The sequence below is a fragment of the Tympanuchus pallidicinctus genome, unplaced genomic scaffold (genome assembly GCF_026119805.1).
Source record: "Tympanuchus pallidicinctus isolate F22 unplaced genomic scaffold, pur_lepc_1.0 scaffold85, whole genome shotgun sequence".
Lineage (NCBI taxonomy): Eukaryota > Metazoa > Chordata > Aves > Galliformes > Phasianidae > Tympanuchus > Tympanuchus pallidicinctus.
In genome coordinates, this window is record NW_026294808.1 from 29,727 (window position 1) to 42,886 (window position 13,160).

Here is a 13,160-nt window from a genome sequence, read left to right on the forward strand (position 1 = left end):
ACCAAAATAACGTAACTAAGTTGAAAAAGGCCTGGATCAGTGAGGAACAAAGAGCCATCACAGCTGTGTGCTGCACCAGCCCACCCTGCACAGTCACTGTCAGCACTCAGCCACAACCCCCTGTGCTGCTCAGCAGGAAGGGTTGAGCCATTACACTGCTCACAAGGGGGTTTCTACTGAAAGCCAGGAAAGCAGCAGATGTGCAGGGAGGAAAAGCTCCTCCATCCTTAACTATGGCTCACGACGAGATACGTGACGAGAAAGTTCACTGTGATACCCCAGAATCAGTGAAAAGCAAAGCATGTGGTCATTCTTACAGGAGGTCCAGAAATGAAAGAGCAGCACAGAAAGAAAAACAGAGGTAAACAGATTTGCTTCAGTGCTTGCTTAACTCAGACAAACGTAACTTGGAGAAGAAAACTGAAGTTTTTCACTGAGCTTGGAGGGACTTACTAAGCAGCAGGTAGGCCTGGATCCAGCTGAGCTCCTGGATCAGCTGTTTTCTGTTGGCCCAATCTCCTGTGAAAAGCCAAGAGCAGAAATCCAGCTCCAAGGGCTCAGACATAACAAATGACACAGAGCCCAGGCCGACTGAATTGGTTTTTTTTCCTGGAAAGATGTGAAGAATAAAGTTGTTCTAAAAACCTTCCTCAATTTTCCTTGTTCCACTACCAAGTAGACAAAAAGCATCAGCTTTTCTCATTTGCACTGAGTTAAGTACCTCAAATGCTGTGCACCACTGACATGGAAAACACGTTCTTAGCACAGAACATTTCTTACATCCAGCCAAGTATTAGCAAAGCCTTTAGCCTCCCTCAGTATCCGCTTCCTAAATTGCAACCCCGAGCTCCCCTACACTGTTCTGCTTTTCTCCAGCTTTACTTCAAGCCCCGGGCACAGACGTCCCTGGATCTGTCTGGCCTTACTAACATTGCTAATGCAACATTTAAAGGCTGCTGCACGAACAGGAAACTGGGATCTATTTGTGCCCACAGGCCCCAGGCACCATTCCTCAGCTTGCCTCCAGCAAACAAATCCCTTGATAACAGCAAGGCATGTTAGGTTCACTTTTCCATTTAAAGGAAATGGGCAAAACTCAGCGGTAATTTTCCAGTAAAATGTGCATTTCATTCCTTTTGTTGAGCAGCTCTTGCAGGGACAGTTACCCAGCAGTGGAAATAAAGCTAGGCAAGGAAACAAACCTGCTAGAACCAGGTCCTGTTTGTCACACTGTCAGTGAGACACTGAGTCATGGCATTCCAAGAGCATTCAGAGCAAGCAGGCACCAATCTGTGAACCTCATGAAACCAAACACCAGCATTATATGCAATGCACACGCATGCACAGTCCTGTCTTGCTTGGATTTGAGAAACAAGATCCTGAGGTAAGGCTGATTAGAACAGCTTTTCTCCTGAATAACAGCGCAGGGCCATGCTCCTGCTTAAGCACAATGAGCAGAGTTCTCTCCAGAACAGCCCAGGCTCTTCCACTGTAGCACCAGGCAGACCAGAACCGTGACAGCTCTGCACTGAAGAACTCCAGCATTTATTTCACAGAATCACAGAATCACCCGGGTTGGAAGGGACCTCAAGGATCATGTAGTTCCAACCCCCCTGCCCAGCAGGGCCACCAAACATCCACATTCAGATCAGGTTGCCCAGAACCCCGTCCAACCTGGCATTGAACACATCCAAGGACGGGGCATCCACAACCTCCCTGGGCAGCCCGTTCCAGGGCCTAACCACTCTCCTTGTAAAGAACTTCCCCCTAACATCCAACCTCCATCTTCCCTCCTTCAACTTGGATTCATTTCCCCTCGTCCTGCTATTGTCAGCCCTTTTGAAGAGTTGACTCCCCTCCTGGGTGTAGGTTCCCTTCAGGTATTGATAGGCTGCAATGAGGTCACCCCGCAGCCTTCTCTTCTCCAGGCTGAACAAGCCCAGCTCCCTCAGCCTGTCCTCATAGGGGAGGTGCTCCAGCCCCCTGATCATCTTAGTCGCCCTCCTCTGGACCCTTTCCAAGATCTCTCTGTCTTTCTTGTACTGGGAGCTCCACACCTGGACACAGCACTCCAGATGGGGCCTCACAAGAGCAGAGTAGAGAGGGACAATCACCTCCCTGTCCCTGCTGACCACCCCTCTCCTGATGGAGCCCAGGATCCCATTTGCCTTTCGAGCTGCCAGAGCGCACTGCTGCCTCATGTTCAGTCTCTCGTCCATCAGGACCCCCAGGTCCTTCTCTGCCGAGCTGCTCTCAAGGCCCACTCCTCCCAGCCTGTACGGGTGCCTGGGGTTCTTCCGGCCCAAATGCAAAACCTTGCACTTTGCCGTGTTGAACCTCATTAGGTTCACCCGAGCCACCAAGAGCAATTTCTCCCAGTACAAACATTCCATAAGATCAGAATTTACAGCATCAGGAAAATCCCATTTCAGTCTGCAGAGAACGCAGTAAGCCTTAAACACGCACCCAGGAATCTTCTGATGCTTGACGTCTGTTTCCACGCGAGCCCACGGAGGTGTGTGCACAAACCCCACTGTTTGTTAGCAGGACTGGGAACCCTGGTTTGAAAACACACCCCAGAGTGTTCTGGTGTTAACAGAAACATTAACAAATACATGATAATAAATTCCTTCTCAGAAAATACTGGCCTACTAACTGTTGCCCAGGATTCTTGGCAGTCAGAAGCAGTGAATCCCTTGCCTCATTCACCATCTGGGCAGCACTCACAGTTCGTCTGAAGAACAGGACGTTGCACCATCCCACCTCATGGCAGAAGAGTGAATGATAGAGATACTGCAAGACTCAACTGCACAAAATTCATATAATAAGGAAAGAGCTCATAATCCAACAAGCTTTAATCCCCCTGAAAATTAACATCCAGATGGAGCATCCATGCGTCCCAATGTGGGTGCCACAGACTGAAATCACTGCAACAATGGCACGGAGAGGCCTCCTTGCTCTGGTACCTACCACAGACAGACAGACAGCACCTGGGATGTGATCTGTGGAGAGAAGAGGAGCACTCCTGGTGGAAGCCAGGAGACCCAGGACAACTCCTGAGGAATCTGCAAACCAGCACAGAACTGCAGAGCACATCTCCAGCTGCTTTTTGCCTCTGCAAGCTCCCACTGAGCCACTGCAAATGACCCAAAATCTTTGCTGCAGCCTCAAGACTTATTTCTCTTGTGCCAGCTGCTCCCCACAACTGTGGGGTGTCCTGGGCACCCCGCTATGAGCTGTAAAATGGGAGGAGCAAAGAGATGCTCATCCCTAAAGGGGCACTTGCTCATCCACAAAAGGAGAAAAGAAACACAGCAGGGGTAAATCAGCTCTGAAGGAACACTTCTGCTGTTTCCGTGGAAAGGAAAGGACTTGGGATAGAAAGTAGAAAAAAAGACTTATCCCCAGGAAGCACCGGTCACTGCATGCTGCTCTAAGGGTTAGACTAGGTGAGAAGAGTTCTCACTGCTGCTGAAAGAGCTCAGACCAGCTTCCTAAAGCATCACAGACCCAGCCAGTTCTGCATCCTCCAGTGTGCACCGCAGAAAGGCATTACATGTGTGGCAGTGTCCAGGCACGTTTTGCCCCAAGAGCCCTGACACCAAAATGCATAAAGGTGACTCCAGCACGTGAGCGAGGACGTGGGCACAGGGCTCAAGTCGTTCCTCAGAGACTGTGAGCAAGGGCGTGAGAGCAAAGTGAGAGACGCCGTGATCCTCAGGGTATCTCAGCCTCGCAGAGAAATTGTGACTACAGCCTGTGAGATACAGCTGGGCTGCTTAAGAACACTGAGCATCCACAGCTGACCCACACCTCGATGAGTCGTGTCCACAGCTGATGTCCACAGCTCCCTCAGATGCCAGAGTAAAGCTCAGGCTCACCCAGGCTGTGTCTTTCCCTGAACTGCTCCCTTTTGCAGTGAGAGCTGGCAGAGCTGGGCCCATGGCCACCTCTTACCTCTGAGCTGGTCGCAGGGTCCCTCAGTCAAGCGCAGGGCAGGAAGGAAGCTGAGACCCAGTCGGCTCCTTGCTGCTCACTGCCATCAGAAAGGGCCACGCACTGCTTGGGAAGCACAATGCCTCCTGGGGAAAAGAGAAAGCAGGAACAGGCCATGCAGGTGGCTGTCACCAGCAGAAGGCCAGATCCTTCCGCCTGATATCTACTCCTCTTTCCAGTCCTGATGTGGCCCAGAGGATGCACAAGTATCGGTGCTCAGCAGCAGGACTCAGGGAAGGATCTGTAGAATCGGAGCTGATTCAGCCCTCCAGCCTGGCAAAGGAGCAGAGCCGTAGGGCTGCCATGAGCTGCAGGACTGCCCTGCTGTCATTTGGGTGGTGAAGCTGAAACCAGGTGGCTGGCAAAGTCCCATCTTGCTGACTTATCCATAGAACACCAGATGAGAGAGACAGGCTCTGGGCTGAGAAGGGCTTGGGATACCGGTCCAGGAAAAGGGCGCAGCTCACAACTGTTGCTCAGCATCTCCAGAGGACCACTACTCACCATCAAGGTGCTGTGAAGTCCAGTGCAAAGGCAGCGGTGAGACAGGGAGGTCACAGCGAGTCCCCCAACAGCTGGGCAACACCTGCAGGTGGCACATGGACAGTGCAGGAAGGGAGGTGCAGTGGAATTGCCAGGTCACAGCCTGAACCACTGCGTGAGCACACGAGTACCTCGAGCGGGGAGCCTTCCTCTCTCTCCATGTCAGCAGTGCTCCCAGCAGCACACACACAGTCAGCCTGCACAGGTCTCCCCCCCAGCCCTCAGCCCCCTCTCACCTTTCAGCACACCGCAGTTCAAACGCAGAAGGCTGCATTCCTCAGCTCACCGCTTTCTGCCAAACTGTTGCTGGGAGGGATGAGTCGATTCCTCTTTCTTTGATATCCTGTCCTATAGCTCCTCTATCTCAAATCAAGGCTCTGTCATCGCCTTGTTTGCTTTACAGGTGGGAAGGGGCAGAGGACGTCTCTAACAACCAGAATGATCAGTGCAGTGAAGGAGGTGTAACCACAAAGGGACTGGCACAACAGATGGTGTTACAAAGACAAAGTGCTCACCTGTCCCTGAAGATCCAGGCCCACAGGGAAAACTCCACAAGGGAGGGATCTCCAACCAGAGATCCTTGCCCATGCACAGTCAGCCCTTCAATGAGGTCTAGGAGAGGTGCAGCCAGGCTCCCCTCATTCCATCATGCAACTGAACTGCCCTCACCTGTGCTCCCAGGGCTGACTGGGTCCTTTCCCCAGATGCTCCATCAGTGGTTCAGGCCCTGACTCAACACTCACCAGACAGCATTTCTCAACAGATAACAGCCAAAGGGGGAAATGGTTTTTCCCCTGCTGTTTTCCAGGCTGCCCACAACAATCCCACCTCTGCCGTGCTGGTTGGCAGAGCTGACAACAGGATCTTCTCACGAGCCAGCAGGATGAGGAAGTGAGCAGAGCTTTTGGAAACGTGCCTGCTGTCAGGGTGGGAGTCTGGGCCTGATCCAGCACCATGCATTGCCACCACACGACACGGGAGGTGGCAAAGGTGTCGGAGCCAGTGGAGAGCTGGTAGAGGAGGAGAAGCTTGGATGCCTGGCAGTTTGAGGGGACATGAGGTAGCCTCAGCTATCAGGGGCAGCTCAGACAGATGGCGTTGGACGTGACGTACGGGGTCTTGATGACTGGGGCTTCAGGGGCTGGCCTGTGGACACTGTGGACAAGGGAAGAACGTGGTCAGCAGTTGTGGAGACAGGGCACCTACCCTGGGCTGCAGCCCCTACAGCAGAGTTGCAGGGTTTCAGGCTGCACAAAAAACCCTTTGTCTCATTTTGTCTTCCGAGTGACTCAAAATCGAACCCCAGCACTGTCACAGCCTGGGCAGAGCACGGCAAAGGAACCCTAAACCTGTCAGCTCCCTTCCTAGACCCATGAGATCACTCAAAGAATCCTCTCTCCCTTCAGCAATCCTAACCTCTCCCCAGGGGGCTGGGACCAAAGGGCTCTTCCTTGGTCAAGAACTCTCCATCCAACTCTCAAAGCTCTAACACAGCTCAGGCATCTTCAGCTCTGTCATACCAGCAGTGAAGTGCATGCACCCACCTGCCACAGCTTTGCAAGAAGGCACCACTCCCTGCTGAATTATCTGACGGGCCAGGTATGTCACACTAACAGGGAGAAAAGAAGAAGAAAAACAACAGAGAGATGGAGAAAAAGGCCCTCACTGAACTGAGGACCTTGGGGCTCTCTCTAGGACACCTGGTGTCTCAGCAGAGTTCACAGTTACTTCAAATGCACACAGCACCTACAAAAGCACCGCGCTCCAACAAGGAAGGAAAGCAAATCCACGATGCTCTGCAGGGCTCCCAGCTCGCAGCAGGTGACGCCTGCTCCGTGCACAGAGCATGCACAGAAACTGCACCTCATCTCTTCCCCATTTATCCCCCCACCCACTTCTGCAGGCATTTAGAGGCACTAAATGTCTCTAAATGGAAGGCTCGTGGACAAGACTGGATGCACAGGAGATTTCTCACTTCTCTGGTGCGACAGCACTGCTTGTCTAGATGACCAATATTTTTCAAACAAGCACCAACCAACCATTGCAACTAACAACTGAAATGGCAAAAAAACAAATGAAAGGAATTTCCCCGCAAAACCAAACCAACCAAAGAGCGGCCTGTCCAAAGACCCCTCCTCACACGCTTGCCAAAAAGGCCACAACCATTCTTCCATTTGCCAGGCTTACTCACAGAACTGCAGGCTTCTCCTCACCATGCATCACGTGGACACAAACAGGCTGCTGGTGCAGGGAAGGCAATTTCAGCTGAGCATCTCACCACAGACGCTCCCTGCGCTCTGCTTTCCTGCAAAGATACAAGGAGAAAAGCCTCAGCTCCGAGCAACAACCGGGAACAACTCCAGAAAATGCCCCATTCCAAAGCAGTTCCTGGAGAGGCACAAAGCAGCCCTTCGAGGTTCTCATGTGCTTACGCTGCGGCCTTTGTGCTCCTGGCTCCTCAGGGCTCTTTTTCATCACCTCCTGGGCACAGCAATAGCTTTTCTTGTACAAGTCTATGACCTATGTACATTCCTCCACCCCAAAATAAAGCCTGACGTAGAGTTGTGATGCAGAGATCGGATGCAGAGCAAAGCCAAGAAACATATCTGAAATGTAAAAGACTGCTTCTAGCAAAAGGAACAAGATCATGCCAAGAAAGGAGCAGGAAAGACAACCAACCAGCAAATAGGAAACAAAGACAATGAAAGCAAAGCAAAAAGGCTCGCTGCAGGAAAACCAAAAAGGCAAAACAAAACAAAGAAGGAAAACAAAGCAAAGCAAAACAAGGTCGAGAGGTACAAGAGGAAAGCCAGTGAATTCAGTACACGATCATGACAGAGCAAAGAATCCAAGCAAAGGAAACTGATAAAAACGTTCACCAATGCATAGCAATGGAAAGAAAGAATGAACATTTAAAAGCAATGCAGGGCCAAGATACTAACGCAAAACCAAAGAGCAAACCAAAGCCAAGAAAACCAGGGAAAATAAAAGAAAGGGCAAGTACTAAAAAGCCAAGGAAAGCAAAGCTAAATCACCTGAAATCCTCGCGAACAGAAGGGAATGTGCTTAGGAAAGGAAAAAGGACTTCAAAGAACAGAAACAGAAGGGAAAAGAAAATCAACAAAACTGGAAAAAAAACAATGCATTGCAATGCAGAAGGAGCAGGAAATCAAGACAGAAGCAACAGAAAAACAACAAGGAAAACAGAGTAAACCAACAGCAACCTATGCAGCAGCAGCAGGAGCATGAAACAGCAAAGGATCACAAGGATCACAGAACAGCCAGGGTTGGAAGGGACCTCAAGGATCACGAATCTCCAGCCCCCTGCCACACGCAGGGCCACCAACCTCCCCATTCCATAGCAGCCCAGGCTGCCCAGGTCCCCATCCAACTGGCCTTGACCACCTCCAGGGATGGACGGGGCATCACAGCCTCTCTGGGCAGCTGTTCCAGCACCTCACCGCTCTGTGAAGAATTTCCCCCTGGCGTCCAACCTCAATCTCCCCTCCCTCCATTTCAAACCACTTCCCCTCGTCCTGCTGTTATCTCCCCATTCCAAGAGTTGATTCCCCTCCTGTTTGTAGGCTCCCTTCAGCACTGCAGCCTGCACTGAGGTCACCCCGCAGCCTTCTCTTCTGCAGGCCGAATGAGCCCAGCTCCTCAGCCTGTTTCGTAAGGGAGCTGCTCCAGCCCCCTGCTCATCTCTGTGGCTCTCTGGCCCCTCTCCAACAGCTCCCTGTCCTCCCTGCACTGGGGGCTCCAGACCTGGACGCAGCGCTGCAGATGGGGCCTCACAAGAGCAGAGTGGGGGCACAGGGGGACGATCGCCTCCCTGTCCCTGCTGGCCACCCCTCTTCTTCTGGCCCTTTCCTGAGCCCCAAGGATCAGGAGTGCCCGGCTGCTTTTGCTGCAGAGCCTTATTATGCGAGAGCACGAAGCCTTGGGGGAAAACCTCAGCAGCTCCCTGTGTGCCGAGGGAAGATTTCATGCCCCGGCCTACACACAGCCCAGCTTTCCCCGCTCTGCGCTGCCGGCGTCCCCCGCAGCCCCTGTGCTGTGACAAACGCCAGCGGGGCTCGGGCCCAACGCCCCCCCTGCTGCACGCCCTCCCACATCCCCACGTGCTGCACCCGCACCGGCTGCCCCAGCCCCAGCCCTCCTGCAGGCAGCGCAGCCCCGGGCGCCGGGCTCAGACCCAGCCCCGAGGAGCTGCTGCAGGTGACTCAGCCCCGCTGGATCCAGACCCAGACCTAGGATGCAACGACCACTTAGAAACAGTGGAAGCTGGCTTTCTTTTTGCAACCGGCTCCTTTCCTCGGGGCTGAGCTCTGGGCCCCAGGCACGTTCTCCCGCTGCCCTCTCCTCCTCCCCACTCCCAGCGCTGCTCTTCACGCCGTCCCACCCACACCTCAACTCCTCGTGCCTCAACACCAGGCTGACGTGCAGGTGCAGGTGCAGCTGGGCTTCCTGGGGCAAACGGCAGCCCTCAGTACAGCCCAAGGCTGAAAAAGCCATCAGGGAAGGCAAGCTCAAGGGTCTGAGTCAGGGACGCCTTTCTTCCTCCCGGGCCACTTCCCCTCCTTCGTGCTTTTGCTAGCGGTCCTTGGAGAGCAAAGGGATGCTCACAGCCTGTGGCCAGCAGTTACAGGTGGGCTGAAAGGCCACCCGTTGGGAAGACCAACAAAGAAACGGGGGAAAACCAGCAGAATTTCAGGGGAGAGCTGACCGGTTCATCGCCCCACAATTGCCAGCTCAAGCACGGGACCTTTTGACCAGCTACGGAAAGAGGCAGCACCATTTTAAAAGGTTGGTTTCGCTTTTATTCAATACAAAAGGATTTGGGTTGCATTTATCAGCACAGCCCAAAACGAAACCACAGTGTCCAGGATTTCTGCTTACCAATGAGTCATTCAGCCTCCAGGCAGACACGAGGAGAAGCCTGACCCTGTGGCTACGCCACCTCCTCTCCCTCCAGGCCCAGCTAGCCGTATTTCAATCTCATACTAGACTGGCTCTGGCCCTGAAGAGACACATGCTGAAGAAACACGGCCTCTCCATCTCTTGCCATAGATGAAGACCTGCCTCTGGCAAGCCCTCTTTGCTTGGAATGCAGCACAAGCCCTTCCCTTCCAGGTGCCTCAGTTCCGCTGCACTGTCCGTGACAGGGAAAGCACGGCCATGCCAGAAAACCAGGTGACTCAGTCCGCTGCCTTTGGTGCCACCTCCGAGGAAGCATTCCAGCTGATTCGAGCGTCCTGTGGGCCTTCTCGCTCAAGCCCTTCTCGGTTCTTTTTGCTCTCCTTCTGGGCTTCCTTCCGCAGCAGAGCAGCACTTGCCTTGGCTTTCTTCACTGTCTCGCCAGACCGAGTCCCAAGACTGTGCCAGTCCTACAAGAATCAAGGCAGAAATGGTCAGGGAACCTTCACAGCTAACAAGTGGCTGACAGCTCGCGTGGGGAGCTCAAGCCACCGCCCGGGCAGCTTTGGCTGCCAGCACTGGAAACCGCCTTCCTGCCATCAGGGCACGCCAGAAACTCCACCTCTGTCTCCTGCCCAGAAGTCCCACACAAACCAGAACTCAAAGCCATCTCCTGCAAGGCAGCGCCTGCACAGGGCTTGGACACTGCCTGGCAGCACACACAGCACAGCAGCAGCAGCAGCAGATGAGCAGCACCCCAAGGCTCCTGGCGTGCATCAGGAACACGCGCACACGGAAGGAAGGGCAGGACAAACGATGGCACGCTCAGCAGTGCCGGGCACAGCACCGTAGGCCACAGCTACAGATTGTTCCCTCCCTGCCCATTGCCCGTGCCTTGCTATCAGCCTCAGAGAGCACGACTTACTGGCTTATGGCACCTGGAAACTGGCACGACTGCAGCTCACGCAGAGAAGCTGCAAAGTGGCTCCACAGAAGAGATGGTGGCACAGCACATTCTCTGCCAGCGTGGGCTCAGAGATCTCAGCTGGGAGAAATGCCCTTCAGCAGCCACACAGCAGGCAGCCTGCTGCTCTCCTACTCTCAAGGAGGCTGCTTTCTACAAGAGGGGAGAAGGAGTCGTTATTCTCTCACGCACACTGCTGTTACAGGCTGACTTAGAGCTGTTCTGAACATCTCCTTGGTCTACTGACCCAATGACAACGAAGGACACAAAACCTGCAGCTGCGCCATCTTTTCCACCTGCCAAGGAAAAGATTCCTCAAGCTTGAGCATTGCTCCACTTGCAGGCGAGGGGAGCAGGAGCTGAAAAGGACAGGAGGACATAAAAGAAGGGCAAAGCTTAACAGAAAGCAGATCTGTTGCACACAGTGCCACCAGCTGTGTTTGAACAGCAGTGCCTTAGCACACGCTTACAGTAAGAGACACATACCTTGCAAGGGCCGCTCAGGAAGGTTGTGACACAGCACCTATGGCTCCCCTGAGTCCCAACTCCATTTCTCAGCCACTCACGCTCTGCTCCTCCATGTTCTACAACAGAAAAGTCACAAGACAGAAATTCAATTCATCGCAGACGCCATCAAACCTTCCTTCTCAGGGCAGTCGCACTCATTTCTCTGCAGGATAAATCAGGGGAGGGCTTACCGAGTGAGCAGCATTTACTGCCAGCTGGCAGCAGCAACCTATGCCTAACTCTACACTCCTAACAGTAACCTATGCCTAACTCTAAGCTCCTAACAGTAACCTATGCCTAACTCTACACTCCTAACAGTAACCTATGCCTAACTCTAAATTCCTAACAGTAACCTATGCCTAACTCTACACTCCTAACAGTAACCTATGCCTAACTCTACACTCCTAACAGTAACCTATGCCTAACTCTACACTCCTAACAGTAACCTATGCCTAACTCTACACTCCTAACAGTAACCTATGCCTAACTCTAAGCTCCTAACAGTAACCTATGCCTAACTCTAAGCTCCTAACAGTAACCTATGCCTAACGCTAAAACTGAACTCAACACTAAAACTAAGCTAACACTAAAATCAACAACAAAGTCCAGAACAAAGCCTAACTCCTACGGGGGGAAGATGGAGCTGGGGGCCCGCAGAACCGCAGAGGAGCAACAAGGTGGAGGAGGAGCAGATGTTAGCAATGCCACCCAGCTAATGCCGGGGGCGGGGGCCGCGCAGAGGGTAAGGGGCCGAGCGCCCGGACCAGCGATGGCGGAGCTGTGAGCGCGCCAACACAGGGCCTGGCACGGTGGTGTGGTGCCAGGCCAGCTGTGCCGCAGGCGGATCCACCTCCATGGGTTCCTCTGGAGGCGGATCCACCTCCATGGGCTCCTCTGGAGGCGGATCCACCTCCATGGGCTCCCCATGGTCGCTCACAGCGCTGGCCCGGGCGCGATGGAACCGGGCTCCCTTCCTCCTCTCCCTCCTCTGCCTGATGGTCATGGTGGGCCCCCTCCTCCTCTTTGGTTCTGGGGCCCCCAGCTCCCTCTTCCCATTTAAAACCACTGTCTCCTCCTCCGCTCTCGCTCTCTTCGTGCTGGACATGGCTGCCACCTGCCCAGCACTCTCAGAGACGAGTGCGCCGGGTGGGGCGGCAGTGACCAAGGTGACGGCTGTGACATGGGGAAGGTTCCACAATGGCACCTGTGCTGCTGGGAGCGGCGTTCCGCACGGGATGAGGAGGGGGCTGCAGGGCACGGGACGGCGGCGAGAAGGCGCTCCCTGTGCCCAGCGGGCAGCCCTTCTCTGCGGCCAGCAACAGGGCACAGAGGAGCCGAACCTGAGGAAGGGTTTTCTGTACAATGATACAGAATGCAAGCTGTTAAAATAGAAGTTGTGTATCCCAGAATTTACCATTAAAAAAAACTAGTTTTTATGCATCGGAAAACGTTTGGCTCATTTTCAGACTGCACAGAGAATCCACAGCTCGGAGTGGATTCTGGCCCTAGAATACGCACCAGCTGCTGATGGGGGTCTGCGGCTGTGGGTGGAGGTGGTCTGGAAGGCCGGGGAGGTGAGGCCTTCACAGCTAACAAGCGGCTGACAGCTCGCTTGCGGAGCTCAAGCCACCGCCCAGGCAGCTTTGGCTGCCAGCACTGGAAACCGCCTTCCTGCCATCAGGGCACGCCAGAAACTCCACCCCTATCTCCTGCCCAAAAGTCCCACACAAACCAGAGCAGAGGGCCGGATGACAACAGAGTAGAGTGTATGGATGACAACAAGTTTTATAAAAGAAATGAGAATGTAATAACTACGGGTAGATAACCCAACCTTCGCTCTGTGCAAACAGTTTTAAGTTAAAACCCTACATTTCCAACCACTCTGCTATGGAAAGCATTCTAGGCTCAAATAGGAGGCAGCATCTACTCACTGATGGTATTAATGAGAGCACAGCAGTCCCGAGGCATTTGGAGAAGGAAAAAAAAGGCAGAGCTACATTCACCTGATGTTGTCCCCAGAAATCTCAGTCATTATCCACGACAAGGTAAAATCCAGGTCAGCTGATATGGTGAAGATAAGCAGGACTGCCAGCTTACCAAGAAACGACTCCGTCCGTTTGGAAAGTTCGTGTTTGTTTCTGTTAATCCTGAAACTTTGCTCTGTGGTAGAAACTCCACTCTCCATTAATAAAAAGGTGAAAAGCAGGCAGGAGACCCGAAGAACCCAAAACCA